At 40.0% G+C, this 7,623-nt stretch overlaps 1 long non-coding RNA gene across 1 annotated transcript; it reads left to right on the top strand.

The window, feature by feature from the left end:
* Positions 1 to 3,133: 3,133 nt before the first annotated feature.
* Positions 3,134 to 7,207, top strand: LOC119500768. Its single transcript, XR_005209683.1, has 3 exons — positions 3,134 to 3,323; positions 6,445 to 6,598; positions 7,100 to 7,207. It is a non-coding gene; the product is annotated as an uncharacterized LOC119500768 (long non-coding RNA).
* Positions 7,208 to 7,623: the final 416 nt, after the last annotated feature.

The raw sequence follows: 7,623 nt of genomic DNA on the forward strand, positions 1-7,623 counted from the left end.
GTTGTTGGTCCTGAGGCATCACAAACTTTGACCTAAAAGCATTCCTGTCTGTCATCGTACTGTAGCACCAAATGATTAACACAGAGCGATTACACTTCCTTCCTATACACACTGAATAACCAGCCCTGATGACCCCACACACACACACACACACACACACACACACAGGTGGCCGAGGAACAAAAAAGCCACTGATGCCTTTCCAGTGTGCTCGTCATCGGCAGGCACTGCTGACTGACTGCGGGAGAAAAATGCCCCAATGAACAAGCCAAAATGATCTGTGACGGGGAAATGTAATGGATGCTTATTTTGGACCGTCTGACAGGCTGGCGTGGTCCGATGTTGAAGCTAATGGGTTTGCCCATTTCGCCACTTCCTGGTGAGAGAAACTCCCATTGGGCTCAGAGCGGGGAGCTCTTATCTGGTTGGGCTGGAAGCAGAAGCAGGAAGTGACTTCACCCTCGAAGCGGGAATGATAACATACTTCCATGCATGCCAGCTTGTCGTACATCATCAGCCCTGGATAATCCCTGCTCATGCACCAAGAATAGAACATGTTGTAATTTCTGTTTTGGGCATTTAGGGAGGGGTGTTTTGATCAGATAGGGCGCTGGTGCTTTTGAGGTCATTTTTTAAGAGGATAAAAGGGGAATTTGATGAAACAATGTTGCAAAACAAGGTTATGACGATTTCAATATGCCTGCCTTAACTTACTTTGAGTCCTAAACTATAAGGATAAGTCTGTTGTAGTCTATTTTATATTTGACTAATTGACAGGAAATCCAGTGAAAAGAGCTAAACCAACAATTAATTGATCCAACTAATTAACTATCCTCTGATCGGAACTCAGGAGAGTTCCTGCCAAGCCTTTTTTTGCAGCAAAGAACGATCCATAAAATAAAATCTTCCCTGTCCCACAGTGATATAGAGGTCATACATGCTTTTATCTTGACAATTGCAACTGTTCTTGCCTCAGAGGCAACTTTCATGCCTGCTACAGATTGAAAATACAGCCTGATTGTGGTCTTAGATCCACTAGGCGGTTACTTATTGCTGTTCCTAGTGCTAATTTAGGCTATGTTTGTGTATGTATATATAAAAGTTTTTTTTTTATTTCCTTGTTTTGTTTCATTTTTAGCCATGCCAGTGGTGTGGCTCAAGAAACACAATGTCAGTCCACTGGTCTGTTGGTGGGTCGGCCCACTATTTTAGTCTTGAATGGATTGCCGTGAACTTTTGTGCATTCATTCATGGTCCCCAGAGGATGAATCCCTCTGACTTTGGTGATCAACTGACTTTTTCTCTAGTGCCACCATGGGGTTCATATTTGTGGTTGAGTGAAATGTCTTCACAGCTATTGGATGGATTGCCATGCCACTTGGAACAAAGGTTTGCCCAATACTGTTCATAAATACCTGCAAAACTAATGACATAACCGTCAGCTGCAGCTTTTAAGTGCTAATTAGCACATATTTAATTATTTGACGGATGCTTTGGTCCAAAGTGATGTACAATGTTAGCATGCTAACGTGCTAAACTAAGATGGTGAATATAGTAAGCTTTATACCTGCTAAACATCAAGTTGTCATTTTGAGCTAGTGCTGATGTTAGCGTTTAGCTCAAAACACAGCTGTGGTAAAGTGCAGCCTCACAGAGCTGCTAGCATTGCTGTAGACTCTAGTCTTGTTTTAGCCCATTACTATATCTAGTTTCCAATCTGTTGTTCTAATAGCGCTGCTCTGTTTTAATGGTATTCAGTTTTATTGATTGATTTTGTTTATACTGCCCAGTGAAGCACGCTTTGACATATTTTTAAATGTGCTATCTAAATAAAGTTTATCATGTTACTATAAATGTGTATTCATCCACGCTGAAAATAGTCCCCAACAAATGCACTATTTCCTCCCATTTGAGGAATGTTCGCAGAAACAAATCTACAGTAACCAGCTGTTTTATGGAATTACTGAGCTGTTATTAAAAAAAAAACTAGAAGAAGTATTACAAATAGCCTTTTTCTCTGATCCTGCAAGTATGAATGAATCCTCTCTCTCAGTCTCTTCACTAACATGCCTGCTTTGAGGGTTGACAGTGTTTGGATCGACTGGCTTTGTGTGAACGAGGCTCTTCAGTGAATTATTATGTGGCCTTTGATAAAAACGGTGTCAGAATTGAGGATGAGGTGACGGTTAGGCCACGAGCACAAGTGTTCTCAGTGAAAACTCTCTCTCGTGATCCATGTGAAATGAACTCTCGCACACACACTCAGCTCTGATAAACCCTAGGTTAATATAGGACTTACTGCCTCTATGACAGCTAGTATCAGTCTGTCAATGAGACAGAAAACCTGGCAATAACATTAAAAAAACATCTTTAGAACTCAGCTGTGAAAATTTGCCCTGAGATGCTCCGATTTTTCCCTCATGGTTTTGTGAGATAAATTACGCATTATATGTTTGAATGAAAATAAAGCCCCACCTCCTTACCTACCTTACAAGATAACAGACATTCTAAAGTGTGATGCCATCAGATATGTTTCTGAGAAGCCTGGTCTCCTACATTTGCTTTTGAGAAATTTATTTTATGGAGTCCACGGAAGTTTGGTTAGGGAAGAGGTCGGGGTGGAGGGGTGGGTCAAACAAACACAGGACTTTCACCCAGGAGACCACTGTTCAGATCCCGTGTTTTAATTTATGTCTGTAGCTTAAATAACATAACAAATGTATTTTACTTAAACTTATTTTAAGCCAAACATGATGATTTACTAAACCTAACCAAGTGGTTTTGTTGCATTTTTCTTTTGTTTCAATCTACAACATTAACCAGGTTTTAAACTGAGAACACAATTTTGTAGGAGACAGAAGAAAAAAATATGTTCCCGTCATTAGACTGGTGTAGGGTCTCTTTTTCTCCCTACAGTAAAACGTGCTCTGACTGAGTGGCAGGAATACAATCTGTCTCTGCAGCGGGAATCATGCACCGGCACTCTAACCTTTGCCTCCATCTCGAGAGTGACTGAGATCTCCATGACAACCAAAATCTGAATAGCAAGAGCTTTATTGGAAGTGACACATTAATAAACTGCAACCTCTAGAGGGGCAGTAATCACACTTCAATTATGTTTTGCTTCCTTCTTCCATTCCTCTCTCTTCCTCCACATCTCAGTGTATTTAATATGTTAGTATAGTGAATAGAAAGATTCCCCAGCTGCTCTATAGGTCACTGTGATGAATTGTCATATTGGATGCACAGTGTGATAACAGGCCTAAGTGATTGTCAGATACACTAATGAGGATGATGGATGTTTCTAACTGAGAAGATCACAGGTTTGCCTATTTTATTCTTCCTTGATACATACAGTAGATAAGAAGATATTATACAGTGCTAATAAGGTGTGTTCTCTCTTGAAATCATATATTACAGTTCTTGGAAATAGTGCTCACTCTTCGTGTTAGTGTTTCAAATTTTGTCTACGGAAGCCCTGAGAGGCAAGTGACAAAAAAAAAATATTATGCTGATCCATTTTCTAAGTCTGATCTAAATAGTTTTCTCTGCTGTGTTTATGACTTAAGAACATGTGAACAAAAGGTTTTGCCAGGATAATCTTTTTTTAAGTTCCTTCATCTGTGAAACAGCTGGAAAAAAAGTGTTTGTTTTTGTAATACTCATTCTGGCCACAAGAGGCTGAAATGCACCACTATCCCATGTCCTAAATAAAACTAAAAGCATTCATGTTTTCTGTCAGGTGAGTTTTAATTTCTCCATGTGCTCTACGCACAAGGTAATTGTGTGTTAGCAAGTTATATAACTTTACGGTCACGTGATTGTTTTGGCTAGAAATGTGTTTTAATTGGTGCTAATGTGCTTTTAGGGAAACCATGAAGGCTTTTAGTCCTATTTAGAATACGGGGTGGTGGTGCACTTCAGCCGCTTGTGGCCAAAAGAAAGAGTAACTTAGAAAAATGATCCTGACAAAACTGTTTTTGTTTCCACCTGGTAAAACTAAAAATTAAAGAACTTAGGATGATCAGAAAACAATTTAGATCAAAAAATGGCTTAACATTTGGAATGACTTAAAACATTTTCTCACTTATTTTTTTCTTATTTTCTCACTCTCTCACCTCTCAGGGCTTTTGTACATTTCAGAGCAGATGGCTACACGTATGGCTTGGTATGACTACTTGATGAGCTCACCTGTCTCACATCCTCAGTGACATGAGGAGATGCTGACAGGCATACTGATCCACTCTCTAGCTGTTTCTGAAGGGGAAGGCAATGAGGCTTCATTTATTAGCAACATCTACATTAGCTATAGCTAACTTCAAGCTACATGTTCAAATGTTCTAAAAGAGTTCTAGCAAGTTGTTTTCACTTCTCTCGTATTACTTAGTGGACTAAACTGTGTGCATCAGTATTGTTTTAGACACAAACGATTCAAGAGTCAAGAGCTTTATTTGCCATTTGCACCCATTGTAATTCTGAGCAGTTTACACCAAGTCAACTTTAAAAAGAAAAAAAAAGTAGAAAAGGCACAAGGTAATTACAGTACAAAAAATAAGTAGCAAGTTCAACTCAACACAATAAATAAATAAATGATTAAAACATAAAACACCCTCAGTGTAGTCGATAAGTAAACTAAACTACCCTCTGCGTAGGCACATTACCCCCAGAATACAGATATATGCTCCATGAGCATATTAAACAAATTGAACTTGTAGCTCTTATAAAAAATATTCAAAAAAATAATAATAATAATTTATTTCAGAGGATTACACAGTGATAGGCAGCATATTGCACAGCATTTCAGCAGCATTTCAGTCCATTTGGTTCAAAAAGATCTGAACTATTGATTAAGCCAACAATCATAATTGGCATAGAACAATAATGATGTCAATTTCTAAAATTGCTGATGAAAACAAAATGTCCAGGCTTCCTAAGGGCCGTTCCACTGTTTGGGTCTTAGTTCCACTATTCCCTTTTTGCTCCTCCTGACCATGGACCTGGATGAAACCTGTTTGTGTAATTTCACTTCTTTAATCCACATGAACTGGGCGGGCAGTTTACCGAGTTATTTTTTTAAGCCTGTAGATAATTGAGTTGTGGATTTCACAGTTGCTAATCCGACAGTTTTGTTCCAACCAATTTGTAGTATGAAAAGCTTTTATATCTGAGAGTTGTTTTCATCTTGTGCTCGCGATGCATGACAAATTTAGAACAAATCTAACTTTGAAGTATTGAAGTATTGTCTTCACGTGCCACAAAAACCTCTAAAGCTTTCTACAGGATTTTTTAAATCAACCCAATATGCTGCGATGCTTACTCATACTACTCCTACCTCTTGAGAGGCATCAATGTCGAACCAACTGCAATAATATCCTCACAGACTTGCTGACCAGTCTGATGAGCAGTGGTTATTCTGTTGACTTTTTTAAAAATCTGGTCCTCTCTCAAGGTTCCATGGTGGAGAGGAGGTTGTGTTGCTCTGGCTTTATCTATCTGGCGTGGAGAGGATGTCGTGTTGTTCTGGCTCTATCCGTCTTTGCGTGGAGAGGAGATTGTGTTGCTCTGGCTTTATCTATCTGGCGGAGAGTGGGGGTTGTGTTGCTCTGGATATATCTATTTGGTGTGGAGAGGAGGTCGTGTCGCTCTGGCTCTATCCATCTGGCATAGAGAGGAGGTTGTGTTGCTCTGGCTATATACATTTGGTGTGGAGAGGAGGTCGTGTTGCTCTGGCTATATCTATTTGGTGTGGAGAGGAGGTTGTGTTGCTCTGGCTATATACATTTGGTGTGGAGAGGAGGTCGTGTTGCTCTGGCTCTATCTGTTTGGCTTGGAGAGGAGGTTGTGTTGCCCTGGCTCTATCGGTTTGCCTTCTCAAATATGTTCACATTATATGTATTATTTTTTGTCATGGATTGTCTATGTGGTATTTTCATTATGTTGTTACTCTGTACACACGACATCTATTGCACGTCTGTCCATCCTGGAAGGGGGATCCCTCATCTGTTGTTTTTCCTGAGTTTTCTTCCATTTTTTCTTTTTTCCCTGTTAAAAGTTTTTTTTGGGGGAAGTTTTTCCTTATCCGATGAAAGGGTCGCACTGTAAAGGACAGAGGGTGTCGCTTCATGTACAGATTGAAGAGCCCCCTGAGGCAAATTTGTGATTTGTGATTTTGGGCTGTACAAATAAAATTGACTTGACTTGACTACAGTTCAGAGAGAGGCAACTTCCCTTTGGAGAAGTCTGGCTCAAAACAACCTGTCTCAGCATTGAAGCATGCCGGAAATGTGTTACATGTTCAAACCATGTGCAGGAGGATGCATAAAGCTGCTTTAGAATATTGTTTAGCTAACATGACTGTAGGTATACTGGGTCTTTTGTTGGACATATAAAGTAGAAACACAGTATGTGCACAAAACATCAGCATGACTTGTTTGTATTTCTCAGTTCTTTCATCTTAAGTGTCCAACTCCGAGAGACCTGACAGAAACTTCAGACCGAGCCACGACTGAGGGCACAATGAATAGCAACATTGTGTCTGAACAATGCTTGACAAACATGGCGGTGGCATAAAAGCAGGAAGCTGGCATGGCAGGCTAAGGTAAACATCAGTGAAGTTTCCCCTCTGTGCTTCTGACATGACCGCATTGTTCTCAGTGCTCAAGCTGCAGCTCTGAGAAAAGGGACTTCTGTACTGCTCTCAGTTTTCCTGAATTGTATGAGCATAATGGCAATAATAACAGCCGCCTCCACATAATAGGGCCTCCTATGTAGAGAGTGGTTTCCCAGAGAATGGTGAGCTGTATCCTTTCTCATCTTGTGTGGGCTTGTATATACCACAGGAAGTGGCATTATTGTTGTTATTTATCACAATTAATGACAACAATAATGTTACTTCCTGCGGTATGTTCATGACGCTGTGAGTGATTCTGTAATGTCATTTCAAAGTCACTCACAGTATCATGAACACATAAAGGCAACATTAGAATGGCAGAATCATTTCATTTCTTCTTGTATGCTGTAAGAAGAAGAAAAATAACACTCTTGTTGTAAACACACATTTTTTAATGACTGATACCATTTTTTTTCCATTCTCTTGCAGACAAAGCAGAATGGCACCAAGACATGCCCTGAAAGCTACACTATATCAATTATGTGAAAGACGCCTATAACTAAACAAGACTCAGTCCAAACCGAGTAGATGTCTGGACCGTGTACGGTCAGTCTGTGAATTTGTGTCTAAATTGTTAAACAAATAGTCAGTGGTCATGTCTATAATGTTAAATCCAGCGGGACATGTCCACCAGGTCTGGTGAGGACACTAGAGGACGCTGCTCCACTCAAGTGGTCATTCAAGCGGTGACGTACCCTCTCGTGGAATGCACCTGATTGGTCCCTGGTTTTCTGCTTGCTGTTTCAAACAGGAAACAACATGGCGACCTGCTCGTAAACGTTCTGTTATTCTGTCTAAACAATCCACCAAAATCTACTTCTGAAAACATTTGAAGCGAGACGGGCTCATTTGCATAAAAGGACTGCTTACGCCTTTTCATTTTGAAAGAGAAACAGCCATTGAGGAAATTCCAATACTCGGCCGACCAATCATCAGTCACTCAGTGACAGACT

This window comes from Sebastes umbrosus, chromosome 13 (assembly GCF_015220745.1).
Source record: "Sebastes umbrosus isolate fSebUmb1 chromosome 13, fSebUmb1.pri, whole genome shotgun sequence".
Classification (NCBI taxonomy): Eukaryota; Metazoa; Chordata; class Actinopteri; order Perciformes; family Sebastidae; genus Sebastes; species Sebastes umbrosus.